This window comes from Dasypus novemcinctus, chromosome 16 (genome assembly GCF_030445035.2).
Source record: "Dasypus novemcinctus isolate mDasNov1 chromosome 16, mDasNov1.1.hap2, whole genome shotgun sequence".
Classification (NCBI taxonomy): domain Eukaryota; kingdom Metazoa; phylum Chordata; class Mammalia; order Cingulata; family Dasypodidae; genus Dasypus; species Dasypus novemcinctus.
Window position 1 is genome coordinate 82110168 of NC_080688.1, and position 19031 is coordinate 82129198.

The window sequence follows — 19031 nt, forward strand, 5'->3', positions numbered from 1 at the left end:
TGTAACCTAATCTATTCCTCTGTGTGTGATACCCTTTGATTATATTAAATACAGTGAGGGGCCTCTGGTTAAATTTACTTGATAAAATCAATTTAGGGCTTCTGATTGCTGATTGGGCTACGTCAGTAAGGTGTAACTCAGATCGAGCCCCTTTCCCCTTGGAAACTCACTCAAGAAGACACTCAGGAAGAGAAGGAACTCTATCATGTTTGATCCTGGTGCCCAGGGAGAGATGAGCCATTTGCCTAATAGTTTGAAGCTGAACTTGAGAAGAGAACAGAGCAGCTGAGCAGTTGTGAAGGCTCGAAAGAAATAAGCCCTATGCCAGAAACTGATATAGGAAGCCCTGAGGGATAAGCCCTATGCTAGGCTACAGCTGAGACCAGGAAGGAGCTGGGCCCAGGAGCCTTAGAGGAAGCCCAACAAGGAGAAACCAGACAGAGATCAACAACCATCTTGCTTCAACACGTGACAACTGACTTTGGTTAGAAAGCAACCTTGGGAGGGACTATTTAGGGCCTTGTAACTCTAAGCTTTTACCCTAATAAATACCCCTTATAAAAGCCAACAGATTTCTGGCACTTTGCATAGCACCCCTTTGGCAGATAGCTTCCCACTATGAACCCTGCCCAAACCTCATTTGCCAAATTCCCTGTTCCACTGCACTGGATAGTATAGTGATCCGACTGCCAATAACGAAGAGAACCATAAAAGTTTGGGTACCTCCCCTCCCTGGAGCTGTTCAGTACATTAATGCAGTCCATATTGCCTTACTTCCCTTTAGGGACAGGGTGACCTCGGTCCCACCCCTAATTGCTCCATTAAGCCACTGACTGACAGATCAGAGCATTTGAAGGGCTCTGCCCAATACGAAAGGCTTTGAATTCACATTTGCTTTTGAGCAATGCAGTGGTTTATCATGGCTCAATCTGACTAAATTCTAAGTGTTGGTCCACCGAGTCCCTGTATCATGCATCAAATTCATCTTTACTGATTCCATCTATTTCAATTTGGCAACCCCTTGACTAAGCAGCCACAGTCTGCTTAGTCCACAGATGTCCACTGGATTTGCACCCTTTGCTGTCATTTTCTCTTTCTCTAGCATGCTACGTTCACCAGCAGTATAAATCCATGTGGGATAGTAAGAGGTAGAGCCCTAGTTAATGCTTCTTGTGTTGTTTCCCACATGAATTGCTTGTCTCAAGGACATCTCCTCAAGAGGATCAAGGAACATTCATTGCAGACATAATTCATTGCAAAAATCTTTGTAATGTTTTCCTGTCCTCTCCAAATAAATCTAAGGCTGGCATAAGAAACTACTGGAGGGGATGAGGCATAAGATGGACCAGCTGTTGCGATTTTTTGTTAACAACATTATGTGTTCCGTTCTCTCATGTCCCCAGTGAACCCACCAAAGTCGTAATGCTTTGCTTTGTTTATGCCCACAGCGGTCACAAATTTCCTGTTCATGCTCAGTGTATGGATGCATCGCTGTAACTATTCTCTGAAATGGGGTGGAAACTTCTGCCCACCCAGAAACATCTTAGGTCTAGTTTTTACAATGGGATGAACCTGATGCTGATTGCCAGATGGACAAGAAAGTCTCCCAGTCCAGGGCCTACACAGCAAAAACCAGGGTACAATTTAGGTGGCTTTAAACTTATTTCCCAGTCCTTGGTTTGTAACTATCTCCTAAATTCTTATTTATTAATAGAAAATAATATTGGAGATTGTTTCTTACCTTACCAAGCAATTTGGTTAACATGTTTGCTACTGATTTGGATGGATGAAAATCATGTCTTTCTTAATATCCCATTGTAATTGTCAAAATTGTAAAAGGGCTGAGATTTTACCTCACTTGTAAGCTAAGTTGGCTTGTGGCAGTTTCATACATGCTGTGAAAGACATGAATCACCTGGGTCAGAGACAAAGGACTTGATTCCTCACAGTAATAGCATTATCCAGAGTACCAGCAATTTTTGTGCCAGTTCCTTAAGCCCTGATTTCCAAAGAGAGACTTGAAGAGGCCCAAATGACAAATTCACATGTAGCTGGATGTGTTACAAAAGAGGAACTCCAAGTCTAAGAGAACCTGAATCTTTGACACTGCACAAGACAGAAAGAACGCCCGCCCTTTGCTTTGGAGGGAAGCATTATCTCTTCCAAAGATGTGCACTGTACAAACATGCTTGAAAATATAGTCTGAAACAAAGACAGTCAATTTATGCAAAGCATGCATAAATGGGAGAGACCCACGAAGAACTGTCTCACAACATATACTTTCTGGATGAAACAGTTTGAGTTTAAGGGAGTCTGTGACCTAAGTCATTTGAGAAAATGATATTTCATATATGTCTAAGGAATGGGTGATATGTAGGATTCTTGAATTCCAATTGACCAGGAAAACCTACTTTTATGTTAAAGGAAGGGAAGTATCAACATCAGATTCCAAATTTTTCTATGCTAAACAGTATTTTAACAGAAGAAAAAATAAGTGGTATTTTGTCAAGAAAAAAGTTATCCAAAGTGTATGATGATTTTAGTGAAAATTACAAAACCGAAAAACATGTCTACACTGTATGAGGAGAAGAAATTAAAATTCCAAACACCAGAAATTCTCATTTACTGCTTAAAATGCCTGAAAGTAATTTTAAGGTTCTATTTTTGAGAAACATTTTTATTTGGCTTTAAATCAACCGTTGAAAATGTAGATCCTAATCAAGGCAAGAAGTTGCCCATGTGCTATATGGTGGATGTGACAAAAACAATGTTATAAAGACTTGATGCTTGGCTTGAAAGACAAACTTTCTGCTATTCAAAAAAAGCATGGCACTATGATACATGCATTCCATTCTGTGTATTGTGAGAATATTCACTAAGCGTTCAGACGAAAGTACACTTTTACAATTTCTGACTACAGTAAATTCACAGCGTTTCTAAGGGACTCAAAAGTGCACCTTTTCTAGCAAAATCTACAATGGAGTAGGAAAGAAAAAGTCAGCCATTAGCATAAAAGTCATATAAGAGTAGGAATCTGAACTACCGTTCTCTGAGTGGAAAGCATGTCACACATAATCACATCCAAGGTGCACTGGTGAAACATAGAGAAAGGCGATATGGTCTGTCTCCAAGACATTGCTATCGAGGGAGGCCTTGCTTATCCTCTTGATCTTCTAGCCCCTTCTCTCTTATTCCTCTCCTTTTCCTCTTCCTCTCCTTTCTCTTCCTCCTCCCTTTTCTTTACTTTTTGATTTGTCCATGAATATATTTAGCAGAACTGCATAAGTTTGCATGGGAGAAGCATAGAAATGAGAAGGAAGGAGAGTAATTTAATGGGGAATCCTAGGGTCCTAGATCTAGTATGTATTTGGCACTTTTCAGGAAGTATGCCTTTGCCTGCAAAGAAGCAAAAACCTGATTAACAGTAGCATAAACCAATCAAAAGTGTCTTGCATCAGCATTCCCAGAAGCAGTTTCTGAGATGAGGATTTGTGTGAAAGGGATTTGCAAAGAACTACTCTCAGAAGAATTCATGTGGGTAGCAGGAATGTGAAGATCAAGATGCCAAGCAAGGGTGAATTTTCAGGTAAATTCCTAGCCTCTGCCTGATCTCACAAGGGAGCTCTGGGGTATAAATTAGACTTCAATGTTTGCCAGAATTTGAGGCAAGTGAACTAAGATTTCATACGCCACAGCAGTTATTAGCTAAGGGCCAACAGTTGGTGGGCAGGGCAGAGCATAGGGAGTAGATATAAATTCCCAGGCACTTCTGATTCTCTGCACATACAGGCTAATTGGCTTCAGTAGCCTGAAGCCAGTTCTCAGAGTTACATATATGGGCTCTTAGAGCAATAAAACAATGGGAGAGGGGCACAAATGTGGTACACAAGATCCCAAAGTGTTTGCTGCAAGAATGTTCACTATATCTTAGGAAGAAAGTAAACATTTCAGCACCCAGTCCACCCTCCATTGTTCTCTCCTTTGATTATCTCTATCCATTTCCATATCTATATCTACTTCCATACCTGTATATAGCATATGTGTGTGTGATTATGTTACATATGCAGTTTTAATCCTGATATATTTTAAATATATTCTATTACTAAAAATTCCTCATGCTTTTTAATAGCTACTTTAAAAATGTGCTCCTAACACCCGACCACACTATAATAGCTGAGTATAGTAGTTAAATTTACTGACTCTGGAGAGGGATTACCTGAGTTTGATTCCTACTGCTGTTTCTTGTTAATTTGGTCAAGTCACATAGCATCATTGTTCTTTAGTTTCTTCAGCAGTAAAAAAGTGACTAATGATTGTACCCAACTAATAGGATTGCAAGATTAATGAGTTAATAAAAGAAAGGCATTCAGAAGCATGTCTGTGAAATAGTGACTATGCTAAGATTTAGCTATTTCTATTTTTTACTTATTTTCTATTGTTTACTTTTATAAACAATAATATAATAGTCATCCTTATATACAAATTTTTGTTTACATATTGGTTTCTTCTAGGATAGACTTCAAAAATCATCCCAACCTATTCTGTCATAAGAAATAGATTCCTTCAAAAGTTTTCCTCTAGGCTTAAATAATGTTCACTGTGCTAGGAAGTATTAGGGCATTAGAAATAAGTATGTTTTCACAGTATGTAGGACAACCTCAATTACTTTTATATTTTAAAATATATAATTTATTTAAAGCAAAGAATTAGTTTTTGGAAAGAAAGTTTTGACTACCCAAATATGCATCAAATATTTATGTTCCAAATCCTTAAATGTAGATGTTCTTTTATTACTGTAAAGGGAAATCAACCTTATGAGTACACATAGAACAACTGGTTCACATGTGAACATACACACACACAAACACACATTTAATGCTTAGCTTACCTATATTTCCACAGCGTTAAACCAGATTTTCATGTAATCGTTTCAGTCTAGGAATATTCAAGTAATCAGTGTGCAAATAAAATGACTCCTGCTAATTTAAAAACTGATACTGATTAATATTAACACCAAAAAAGACTACTCTGAATTTTATTTTCACAAACTTTCTGTAAGCTTAGACTTTAACATTATGTAATGTTAAATTTGCTTGATTTTAATTTAATCCAGGTTATATATTATAAGATGTATATATTTGAATTTTAATATTAAAATATATCAAGTAGGGTTTGTATATTTCAATTAAAAGTTGAATACAAAGTTTGAGCTGATCCACTGGCAAAAGCTATAATGCCAATGAAATGTTAGAAAATAGACCAATTAACTATCATGTTAAAATAATGCTGTAATGATGAAGTTGGACTGGGTATACAAGAAAAGGAAATTAAATTTTTTAATTTAGGAGAGAACAAAATACTGTAGGACTGATGACAAAGACTAACCAATAAACTGTAATGAATGTACAAGACTATAACAAAAAAATTGGCTTTTAGTTTACAACTATGCATATCATAATGAACCTAAATTCCTAACATTTTTCCACCCTTGATATTACATAATGTAATACTGTTTTAAATTTTCCAAAATACAATACTCAATACTCTAAATGTTTTTCCCTTAAAACAATCCCATATGTTACATTAGCAAAAATTTAAGAGAAGTGATTAACACAATCATTTCCTATGAAGTTTATATTTAGAAGAAGACAGTTTCGTATATATTTAACTCTAGCCAACAAGATGAACAAATCAGGCATGGCAGAGAATCTGCTTTTAGGTTTATGAAATATTTAGTTAAAGAAAAATTTACTTCTCTCCAAAGATTGATTATTGGACTCTAATTTGGGAAATATATGTGAACATGTATATATATATATATATATATATATATATATATATTTATTTATATATGTGCATGTGTGTATGTACATACATATAAATTTAATGTGTTAGTAACACACATATAGGATATGGTAATGCAGTATTAACTACTATTGTAAATTATTATTGTCAGGATTTGGTATGCTGTATGTTGCCAGTTGTTGTATAAAGCCTTATATAACATCAACAACTTGCTTTATTTGTGATGAACCACCAGCTCTGACACCTGCTGGAAATGGCACTTCCTTTTGCCACCTTGCCATCTACCTACCTCCTCTGCCTCCAAGGGGGATAGGAAGTGTCTTACAAGGTTACTGCTAAGAACCTTCTGCCAAGGTGCTTTTCTTAGATTTTGGTAGAAGGGGCAAACATTAAAATAGTTTATATTTAAATAATTTTTGTACCTTCCCCTATAAGGAACTATCATTTAGGAGGAGCTCTCCCCATAAGAAGGTCATATTTTGGAACCAGAGTGGACATTGCAAATAAGTCTCACATGGGTGTCAGAGGACTAAGTGAAAGGCCTCCAGGTATCTCCAAAATAATCCAGACAAGGGTACCTGGATGAGATCAGAGAGGACCTGAAGTTTAACCCAAACTATTAATCGAGTGGTTCTTAAATGGCCTGTCCCCTATGTAAATTTCCTTCAGGACAATTTCTGAGGCAGGAGAAGCTTCAGTGGGAAACCAGACAAGATTTAGGGATTTGTCGATTCTTATCCTGGCAGAGAACTGATTCACTGAGTCTATTATATTAAGAATGCAGAATTAGATACCGTTATCTTGACAGACTTTAAACAATGACCTTCATGACCTTCAATACAGCTGCATTTAAAATAGTATTCTTTGTAGAGGTAAAAATAGTTTGAGAAATAAAATAAATTTAAAGAGCAGACATTTTCTTTTCAGTTAATAATGTAGGAAAAATGTACATTCTATAAAAGTTACTGTGTTTTGCTTCCATTTTCATGCATTTATTTGGGATTGGATTTCTGTATGGACTACATATTTATAATTTGCATTTCAAATATTCCACCAATGTTTTTCCTTCATTTACAACTCTGTCAGAGATAATTGAATGTATTTCAATTCTAGGGAGAAAGTAAGGCACCTTTAAGGTTCTACTATATGTCAGGAAACAACAGTAAAGGAATCAAAAGTAAAGGTTTGTTGGTGATTAAAGTTAGGAGGGAAATTTTAGAAAAGGGGTTTCAACCTCACAATTTAGCTCTGTAGTATTTCTATTGCTATTGAATTGTCATTGCCAACCTGCAGAGAGAAAATAGATGAAGGCACTTTATTGCTTTTTGAAACTTGGAAGGGAAAAAATCAGTACCTTAAATAAAGATTTCAATTCATGACCTTACTAGTCTACCCAGCAATTGAACCAAAGTCATTAATTTTTAGCCCCAAGTAAATGAGAGTTCAGAATTTTAGCTCTGCATGCAAGAAGCTTAATAAAATGGTCCATAGTGGTAGAGTAGAACCACTGCATATGTAAATTCAGGGCACATTAGAAATGGATTTCATTTCACAATGTCATAGTAAGTCACTGGAATCAGAAACTACCATGCCTTTTCTTAAAAAAACAAACAAACAAACAAAAAAAAAACACATTTTAAAGCATTGTAGGCTGAACTATAGGGAAAGTTTTTGGTTCCTAAGCCATTTGGCATTTGAGAGTGGATTCTCTTCTGACTTCCAAATTTCTGCACCCATGACGATCAGTTATGACTTCTATTATCATTAATTTTTTTAAAATTATCTCTTAGGATAAGAGGGCCATGAATGAATTTGGAGACATGGGCTCTAACCCAGCTTTGTCACTACTTAACTGTGGTTTCAAACAAGTCACTTAAGCTATTTGGGCTTAATTTCCTGACAAACAGTGACTGTCTTGGACTAGATTATTTTCTTCGTCAGGATCTTGGTGCAGTACACAATTTTCAGAATCTTCAGCTGCACAGTTATCAGTAATTTGCAAGTCAGTGGTTAATATCTGAACAATGACAAACCATTAAATGATTTTTTTCTGTCTTTGATTTAGTATGAGCTCGCACTCGCGCCCTCCCCCATCTATCTCCTCCCTTTTTATCCCTCTCTCCCTCTCTCTTTTAAATTGAGGTCTACATATCATTAGTCAAAGAAACTCTTTTTCTTAAAAGGAAAGAATTCTTTTATGAGATTTTTAACACAGTATATATTCCAGTTTCTATAATTGTACTACTGTTACCCAATCTAAACTCGTGGGGCCTATGGAACTGACCTAACTCTGGATGCTGAAGATTCTTCCTGGATTCTTTAGAGTTAATTCTGCTGCGGAGACCCAAGGCTTGCATTGTTTAAATCTTTTCTGTTTTGTGCAGAGAGCTGTAGATAACTAGAGCTCCTAACAGGGCTTTAGTTCATTCCAGAATATTCCTAAACCTACTTGACGATATCACTGGCAGCTTGAGTTCCGTGCCCTGCTCAAGAATATGCTAGAGAGGGAAAGCTGCTGTCTTCAGCACAACTGCATCTTATTGCAGATGTAGCACTTTGTCATCAGTAATTTATGTAGTTAAAGGCACAGGGGACCCAGGGGAAGTGATTGCTACTTTCTATTTCTGGGCCCAATTTACATGAAGTCTTCTGAAAGAACATTATTTAATCTCCCACTTAAGAACACAATCACATTTTATGTGACAGTTCAATGTGTAAACTTCAGCAATAATACACTAAATTTTACTAGACTGATCTGAGAAAAATATTGTATATCCATAAATTGATAGTACATGTCTTGTCACTAGATACTGGAAAGTGAAATTGTATCTAGATAAAATTACATCCTTTGTGTTTGGGGTGATTTTAGTTGATTAATACAGAGTTGAAGATGTTTTTGTTTATTCCATAAAATTAATGATTTGATGCTATTTGCATTGATATTTTAATAATATTCAATGAATAGTCAAATGTATATATCAATATAATACTGTCTTCTCCAAACATTGCTTTCTTAATCATATCCCTAATATTCAACTCCCTTTAAGATATTTTTATAGCAGATCAATCATCATATTCTTTAGCTCTAGAAAGAACATTTCTTCCCACTATGATTCTTGACTTCATTTTACACTCTTATTTATTAATTTCATTAACTATTCTTATTTTGATTCTGTCACCTGGCCATTTACTCTTATACTTTTCCAACTACTTTCTTTCATAAATCTAGGTTCACCCATTCGAGCCCCTAATTTTGTTCATCCAGTGACAGAAACTGATATAAGTGCAAATAAATTTTTATTAACTCATTCCCCATTTCAAAAATAATAAAATCTAGCCTTTTCTGGAGCTAGCTGAGTTCATTTTACTTTTATTCAATAATTTTTTTTCTTTTTTTTCCAAGCCAGGGGCAGGGTAGAGATATAGAGAGGAGGTATGGTGACAGGGTTGGAGTTGATTTCAATATAATATTTGTAAATTGCAAAAATCTTATATGTTGAGCTCAGTTTATTTTCCAAACCGCACCCAGACCAAGATACAGAGCTGCAACGGCCCTAAGATGCCTCCCTGTTAGTCCTATCCTGGCCAACAAAACCCACTACACTGACCAGTGTTTTTATCTTTTCCAGCGTGGATTTGCTATGCCTGATTTTAAATTCATGTAAACAGAGTCAAAGGTTGCGCTAGTTGGGGTTTGACATAGTTCATTCTAAATATGCCTGTGAGACTTACCCATGCTGTTGTGGATGGTTGCAGTTCCATGTCTTTATTGCCTTTCAATATTCCATTTTTTGAATATTCTACAATTCATTCATACAGTCCACTATGAATAACATTTGGGTGGTTTCCAATTAGGAAACGTTCCTGTACATCCTTCTGGAGCATGTATAGACACATTCACGTTAAGAATGCTCCAAGGAAGGAAACTGCAGAGTCACAGTTCACGCATGTGTTCAGCTTAGTCCGTACTATATTAGGGTTAGAGTATAAATTATTTCCAAGGTGATAATAAGCATACCATATCACATTCTCCCCAATACTATATAGTTTCATTTTCTTCTCATTGTCATCAATACTTGGCATTGATAATTTATTATGGTGTTTAATTGTAGATTTAATTTGCATGTCCTTGATGTTTAAATAAGTTGAGCACATTTTCATATGCTTATTGACTATCTGGTTATTCTGCAGTTGCTATGTGCTTAAGGCTTTGTTCCTTTTTTAAAATTGTTTTTGTCTTGATTTTCAAAACTTCTTTATGAATACACATACAAACAGACACACAATATAGTAAATGCCATCCACATACAATAACTGATCAACAAAGTATATAGAGGCAAGTTCCTCTCCTCTACTGAATAAATTTGAAAAGGGATCTAAACTCCATGTTTATGCTGTCAAAAATATTAGCAAAAATATTTTTCATAATATTGATTTTTATTTCTAAATGCCTGTCAGATCTGGACTAAGAGCTCCTTTTTATTTATTTTTAATATTGATAACTTTTAAACTCTGTCTTGCTTTTTAAATTAATTATTTTGCTTGAGGGAGAGATGAATCAATTTTATTAGTCCTTTCAAAGAGAGCATTTTACTTCATTGATTTTTTCATTTGTTTTAATAATTTCTACTTTTTAATATTTTTTGCAGTTTTTTTCTGCTTGAGATGGTTATCAGATTACTGATATTTAGCTGCTCTTCTTATATGTACATTTCATGCTCCAAACAATGATATAAAAATTGTCTCAGTTTCATTACAGTGCTGTTGGCCTGCTTTTATTAATAATTCAGTTTAATTTTTTTTCTTCTTTCATTTGTTATTTCTTCTTGGAGTCACAGGTTCACCAGAAGCATATTCCTAATTTACAAACATTTGTAGATTTTAGCCATTCTTTTGTTATTAACTTGTAGCTTAATTTTTAAACATTTATGATTTTCTAGGTTTTTTTTTATTAAATACAAAATAATGTGAAGATATTATGAAAAAATTATTATGTGACACTTAGGACAAGTATATTAATTGTGTTGTTTAAATCTCTGTAATCATAAAGAATTTGCCTTATTTTTCTATCAGCAAGTGAGAGAAGTTTACTTAAAGCTTTAACTATGGTATGCCTATTTCACTTATTCATTGCTATGCATTGAGACTATCTTAATCAACCAGAAGAATTGTTTTTATCTTCCTGACATTGTTCTCATAGTGAAATTTCCCTGTTATCTATAAGAATGATTCTTGTCTAAGGTTTCAATGGCTACACCAATTTTTTTGTTGTAATGGAATATCCCTTTTATATTACTACTTTTGATATTTTTGGTTTTTATATTTAACGTGTGTGGGCTTTCTAAACCACATAGAGGTGGAATTTTTTCCTGTTTTGGCTTGTTTGTTTGGTTTTTATCAAGTCTGAAGAATTTTGTTCTTGGATAATTTAGCCTATTTATATTTGATGAATTTACTGAGTTTGTTTAAGTCTGCTACCTTACTACTCATTTTCTATTTGATCCACATTTTTCTGCTATTTTTCCCTTTTGGTCTTTTGTTGATTAATCAAATCTTTTTTTTTTTTATTTTCCTTAAATTAATGCTTAAATAGTATTTATTTTTAGTGGTCATTTTAGGAATAAAACTATGTTCTTTGATGTATTTTGTGGCTACATTAAAGTAAAGCAAGTACAGAATCTTACAACTCCTTTTACCCCTCCTGTTGTTTTGTCCTGATTTTCTCACATAGTATAGATCTAAATATATTTTAAAAACACATAGTATTATTGTCATTGTTTCCAAATGCCACATCATTTAGATTGAGGCACAGATTTTGTTTCTGCAACTCTTCATTCTTCCCTGCATTCCCCTGAATTCATTTTGAATTACCTTCTTTTTCCCACAGTGGAGAGCTGCTGAGGACAAATATTCTTAAATTTTGCTTTATAGAAAAGGATTTTATTTTACCTTCATTTTATTTTACTCAGTATTTTTTTATCATTAATTTTGAACTATGTTTTAATTTCTCTTTGATGACTCCTTTGAGCCATGGATTATTTGGACATGTGCCATCCATTTTTCAAATATTTAGAACCAACATAGACATTGTCATTTTCTTCTAATTCAATTTCATGATGGTCATATTTTATGATTGAAGAATGTATTCTGTGATAATAATGCTTTCCTGTTGAATGACATCTGCTTTTGGCACAATAAATATTTTATCTTGGTGAACATACTATGTGCATTTAAAAATAAAGTATATTCTATTCTCATTAGACAAGAGATCTATAAATATCTACTGAAAAAAGATGATAATGTTAGTCAGATCTTCTACTTCTTACTGATTTCTTTGTCTAATTCTGTTAATTACTGGGAGAGGAACCTTAAAATCAACTATGATCATGGAAATTCTGAGACTTCCTTTTTTGATTAATACAATATGTACTGTCATTTTAGTTTCCAATTTGACCCTCTCATTCACTCCTTTTTGTATTTTTAAAATTAATTTATCATTTTATTTTATATTCATATTTATTAATTTGTTAGTAAGACTTTTAAATATTTAGTGCTTATACAATGGACTCAAATGCTTCTTTGACTGAGTACCATCTAATATAAATTTTTGCTATTTCCACTCTCCAGTAATGGTAAAATGTCAACACGCTTTATTTCCAGTGAATTTTTCAGACCTTGCATTACTTTTAGTGTGCATTTGATATCTGCATATATTTAATAAATCCCCAAATTATTGTTATTGACTTTAATAATCATATTGATTTATATTTACCTGCATATAATATATTTTTCTTTTCATTTTTTTCTTGTATTTTTGTTTACCAACTCTACCACTTACCTGTTTTGTTTTGTTTTTAAAGATTTATTTATTTATTTATTTATTTCTCTCCCCTTCCCCCCCCCACCCCGGTTGTCTGTTCTCTGTGTCTATTTGCTGCATCTTCTTTGTCTGCTTCTGTTGTCGTCAACAGCACAGGAATCTGTTTCTTTTTGTTGCTTCATCTTGTTGTGTTAGCTCTTCATGTGGGTGGTGCCATTCTTGGACAGGCTGCACTTTCTTTCGCGCTGGGCGACTCTTCTTACGGGGTGCACTCCTTGCGCGTGGGGCTCCCCTATGCTGGGGACACCCCTGCGTGGCAGGGCACTCCTTGCGCACATCAGCACTGTGCATGGGCCAGCTCCACATGGGTCAGGGAGGCCCGGGGTTTGAACTGCAGACCTCCCATGTGGTAGACGGACACCCTAACCACTGGGCCAAGTCCGACGCCACACTAACCTGTTTTAAAAAAAATCTTATTTTGCTTTTACTGCCGGTTTGCTAACAACAAAATATTTTCAGCAAAATTTTTATTCCATCATCATTTTTGAAGGACTCGGTATAGATCTCTACACTGGTAGTTATTTCCTTTTCAATGCTTTAAACATTTTTTACTATTCTCTTTTTGTCTTTCATCACTAAGTTTGAAATTTGCCTATTAGTTGCTTTGTTGTATAAAGGAACTGTGTCTTTTTTTCCCACTAACTATAAAGCTTTACTTTTTGTCTCTAGGTTTTAGCAATTTTACAATGATATATTTATCCAGTTAGGGAGCCGTAAGTCTTCCTCAACTTGCAGCTATATTATTTTTGCCTGCCTTGGGAAATTCTAGACTAATACTACTCCAAATATTACTTTTGCTCTAGTTTCTCTCTCCTCTCCTTCTGGGACTCCGAGTACAAGAGTCTTTTCCCAATTAACAAGAGATTCTTATATACTTTTCTGCTTTTTCTCTCTGTATTTATATATTTGTGCTGCCATATAAACTCTCCTTTTAATCTCCTACTATAAATTCTAGGCAGTTTCCTTTTTATCTAGGTTTCAGATTATGCTCTATAGGAATATCTCAGATATTATCTCTTTTATTGTGGCTGGAAAACCTGATTTTTTTAATATAAATTCTATCCAATACAAAATTTAAGTGTATATACTCAATGTAAAACAGAGCAACATGATGCCTGGTACATAGTAAACACTAAATATTTGCTAAAAAAAGCATTGTAGTTGAAAAGTCTGGAAGTATAAGATACACATCTGAGTTTGAAAACTTAGTAAGAACAAAAAATGTAAAAAACTCATTAATAATTTTTATAATGATTACATCTTGAAATGATGATATTTTGGATGTATTGGGTTAAATAAAATCATAGGATCAGAAAAAAAATGAATGTGGCAATCTCGCATGTAACTTTTAAAAATAGAAAATTTTTAAATATTCTTTCTAACTTAAATGTAGTTCTTCAACTATCCTTTTCATAGCTTAGTATCCTGAATACTACTTGTCTTACCCTTTTAATACTAAGAAACAATAATTTATTTTACTATTTGATGAATATGGAAATTTTGAAATCACTAAAAGAAAAAAAAAAGCATGCTGCTTTGTATATTCTATGCAGACATTAAGTATTAGGAAAGTCCCATTTTGCAAACTGGTAGGTCAGCATGGATCACCATGAATTACACAGGAATACTTCATCTCTTCAGGAAATGTTTGTGTAAAATATATCCTTATGTGTGCTAAAGACTAATGCAGAACATACAGAATTTGGTACCTCACTCCTGGTACCAAATTCTGTATTAGTCAGCCAAAGGGGTGGTGATGCAAAATACCAGAAATTGGTTGGTTTTTATAAAAGTTATTTATTTGGGGTAGGAGCTTACAGATACCAGGCCATAAGGCACAATTTACTTCCCTCACTAAAGTCTATATTCACGTGTTGGAGCAAGATGGCTGCTGACAGTTGCAAGGTTCAGACTTCTTGGGTTCCTCCCTTTCTAGGGCTTGCTTCTCTTTCCTCTGTGTGCTGACTTCTTGGGGCTCCAGTTTAAGGCTTCAGCATCAAACTCCAACATCAAAACTCCAGCATCAAAAACCTTCAACTCTGTCCTTTGCCATGCCTTTTATCTGTGAATCTCCGTTCACCAAGGGGTGGAAACTCAACACCCTACTGACACAAGCTATTATATTCAATATAATCTCACATGCCCAGAGGAAAAGACCAGTTTACAAACATAATCCAATATTACTTTTTGGAATTCATCAATAATATCAAACTGCCACACTCCACCCTCTGAATTCCAAAAAGACATCACAATATTTAAAAAAAACAAAAACAAAAAAAACACTTCGATCAGTTACAATTCAAGTACTAAATCATATCACGATCAATTTAAAGAAATACAGTTTGTGCTGGGCAAAGTCCTGTCTGCTATAGACCTCTGAAACTTACAAAACAATTCATCTACTTCCAATACACAAATGGACAAAGGATAAACATTTTCATTACAATAGGAGAAATTGGGAGGGAAACATGAGTCACCATTATTTCTCTACAGTTCAGTAGACCTGTAGGGAATCATCTGTTCGATTTCAAAGTCTGAGAGTCATTCTTAAGATGTTTTTTTCTCCTTGGGAACCCACCTTTCCACCGGCTTGCCCAACAGCCATTTTCTTGGTTCCATCCTTATCAAGTATCTGGGTGTCAACCAAGCTCCGACCTCTCCCTCCAAGAGTGTTGAGGTGATTGCCATACCTTACCCAATCTTTGGGTTAGAGTCTTGACCCCCCCCCCCAGCACAATGACGTGAAGACAACATTCCCCCTACTTTCACCTTATTAAGTCCACACTATACAGTGCATTATTTAATAAATATATCACACCCGCACCAACACATCCCCACAAGAATAATGTGTTTTTTTTTTAATTTCATTTCAAGCTCACAGACCTCTAGTTAAGAGCCCCTGCACTAGGGTAATTATTAAAAATTTTAAAATGGTGATTACATGTGTGTCTGATCTTATTTTTTGTATGTTTGAAACATCTCATAACTATTTTATTTCATACTTAAGGAAAAATAAAATGAGAAACAAAGGCACAGGAAATAACATATTTCAGGTTCCACAGTGCATTTTCTGCAGGTAAATACCTAATGACATAACAAGATGCATTTGTTTTTTTTTGTTTTTTGTTTTTTTCAGATTGATTTATTTATTTTTAATTGCCCCCCCTCCCCTGGTTGTCTGTTCTCTGTGTCTATTTGCTGCGTCTTGTTTCTTTGTCCGCTTCTGTTGTCATCAGCGGCATGGGAAGTGTGTGTGGCGCCATTCCTGGGCAGGCTGCGCTTTCTTTCACGCTGGGCGGCTTTCCTCACGGGCGCACTCCTTGCGCGTGGGGCTCCCCCACGCGGGGGACACCCTTGCGTGGCATGGCACTCCTTGCGCGCATCAGCACTGCGCATGGCCAGCTCCACACGGGTCAAGGAGGCCCGGGGTTTGAACCACGGACCTCCCATGTGGTAGACGGACGCCCTAACCACTGGGCCAAGTCCGTTTCCCTGCATTTGTTTTAATTCTTCAATCCATAGCTTGCTGTGCTCTACTAATCTGTTGGTAAAAAATTACTAAGTTTTTGTCAATTCAATATAGGTGTGTTTTTTCCCCTCCCTTTCTATTTTATTGTTTAAATCTTGGATAATATGTTGAATGTATAGTTTATGTTTTATTTAAATTAGCACAATTATATTTTCTTGCTCTAATAAGGCTATCTATACTCTAGAAATCATTTGAGGGATTAGGGGATAAGAGGAGTAATATCTAAAACATTAAAATCCCCCACTATCCCTAGTATGACGTTAGCCAAGTAAGGTGACTCAGTGACAAACTACCACCTTTTTAAATCCAGGTAAGAGAAGACAAGCAGATCCTCACCATCTGTGGCTAATTTTGTTTTCCACTGAGATGAAATATCATTTCTAACCATCACTTGCGTTGTAGCTCCCACTTTGAAATGCAATAAACCATACTGCAGCTACAAAGCGAATGGACATACGCAGGTGATTTCTGAGGGAACTTGGCACACTTTCCTCTCCCGCCCCACTGTCTTTCCTGAACCTGCTGCTCATTTTTGATTCATCTCAGACTGGGAGCCAGCACTAACTCCCGCACTCAAGACACTCCACTGTGCTAAGGCCTCCTAAGAGGGCTGGCCAGCATTTGCTGCTTACTGAGCAGATGTTTGGAAGTCCCATTTTTGACATTTATATTCTCTGAAGAAGAGAAGACAGGTACTAAAAATAATTCTGTCCACATTACACTTTCTCCTCTCTTGATAGCTAAATACTTGAAAGGCAAGTCTTGGAGAAGGAGCATTCCATTTGGGCATTTTCTACTGACACCATTTGGCATTTATTTGATGAACAAAAATGGTTTGAAAGTTTAAAATAAAACAAGTAGTAGTATCTCTAGTTGTACCTCAAGAACAAGTTTAATTACCACAAGAATTTTACTGAATAAAAAAACTGGAATAAAACATCATTTAGGGGTCACTATAGCTTCTTTAGTCACATATTAGAAAAGTATTCCTTGACTTAGCATGTGGCCATTGTAGTTTTCTAAGTCACTATATTAAAAGCTTTCTTTAAGAAGTATATGAAACAAAAAACTAATGTATAACTCCAAACTAAATTAATGAAAGAGCCCTCACTTCCTTTTAAGAACTAAATAGTGTTTATTTTGGTTATTGTCAAATATATATATTTGCATCTTTTATATGATGTGAATGTTGTAAGATTTGAGATATTAGTTGCATTTTTCTTCTTTTATTACCTATTACCTTTAATCCTCAGCAAAAAGCATCATATTTTGCTAAATATTTCATGTTGCCAAAATAAAAGAAATAATTAAAGACCTTAAAGCCTATCTATTTTGTTACTATAAAAATAAATTAGATATCCCAAAACAAAACAAAAAAAATCACTAAATGATCTAAATTTCACATAAGTTCAGGCTTCCTTTAATGTAATCTATAAACTATAGTACAAAAAGTTATCAGAATTGACTTGCAGTTGGTAGTTTATAAAAATAATTGAACTAACTCCCTGGCAATGTTGAGATTCTGCTTATAAGTATACTTCTGAGCAGAACTAAATTGCCTCTGTCATTTATCTTCTGCTACTTTTATTTCTCCTCTGTCTTTTATGTCACTCTGCCTTCATTACTCATTATAACTGTAAAAGTGGTTGCTTCTCTGACCTGGACCAGCACACCCACTGGGTGGCCAGAACATTGCAGCATCTTTCTTATTTAAAACACCCTGGACAGTTAAATTGCCCACATTTCAAAAGCTAGATTTGATAACATAGAGAGAAGATAGATTTCTTTTCATGTTTAGAAACTTTAAGCCAAGATGATTGAAGAAGGTTTGTTAAGTAGGTTCTCATATTGATATTTGTCCTATGAAAGTGAAAAATTTATGAAAGACTAAAAATATAAGGGAATGTGACCAAAATGAAAGATGGGGCAATATTTACTTGATTTATAATCTAAACAGGATTTGAAGTAAAGATGAAAAAAGGAATTAACTTGGAGACAAAAGACATATTTGCAGAGAAGCAAAAGTTCTGAAGGAACCTGGTCAAGTCTTTCATGATGTTCCTGTTAACAAAATGAAAAAGAAAATATGATCTAGATGGTAGTACTGCTGCAAAAACCCTGCAATATATTAGTCATCCAAAACATATTTATTTTTAAAATGAATAAATTTAGCTTTGGGGCTGTTTGCCTATTTGAAGACACTCTAGGTGTCCATTAAAAGATGTCACTTGGGGGGAGATAGCCATCTCCCTGTAAAATGTTCTTATGAATAATTTGGATGATGGGGAGCAGATGTGGCTCAAGCAGTTGAGTGCCTGCCTCCCGCATGGGAGGTTCTGGGTTTGGCTCTCAGTGCCTCCTAGAAAACAAACAAACAACAAGAAAACAAATGGAAAAACCAACTCAAAGGAGCTGATGTGGCTCAGTGGTTGAGCACCAGCCTCCCACATATGAGGTCTTGGGTTCAACCCTAGTCCCAGCACCAAAAAAAAAAAAAAAAAAAATTCAGATGAGTACATTTGTAGTTTATTCATTAAATAGGAAGGAAAGAGGGAATATTTCCCAATGCATTCTATTATCCCAGTATTATCCTGAGTCAAAAACCTACAGGCCGGTACCATCCTGAATACAGGCCCGAGCCTGAGGCCAGTGATCTCTAAAAAGGATAATGCATTGACTACATCTCAACTGCCTGGGGATCATCCAAGAATGCAGGGCTTCTTTTGAAAATCAATGAATTTAATTCATAACATTTATGGTCTACAGAAGAAAACCCCCATGGTTACCTCAATAACTACAGAAAGCAGAAATGGGAAC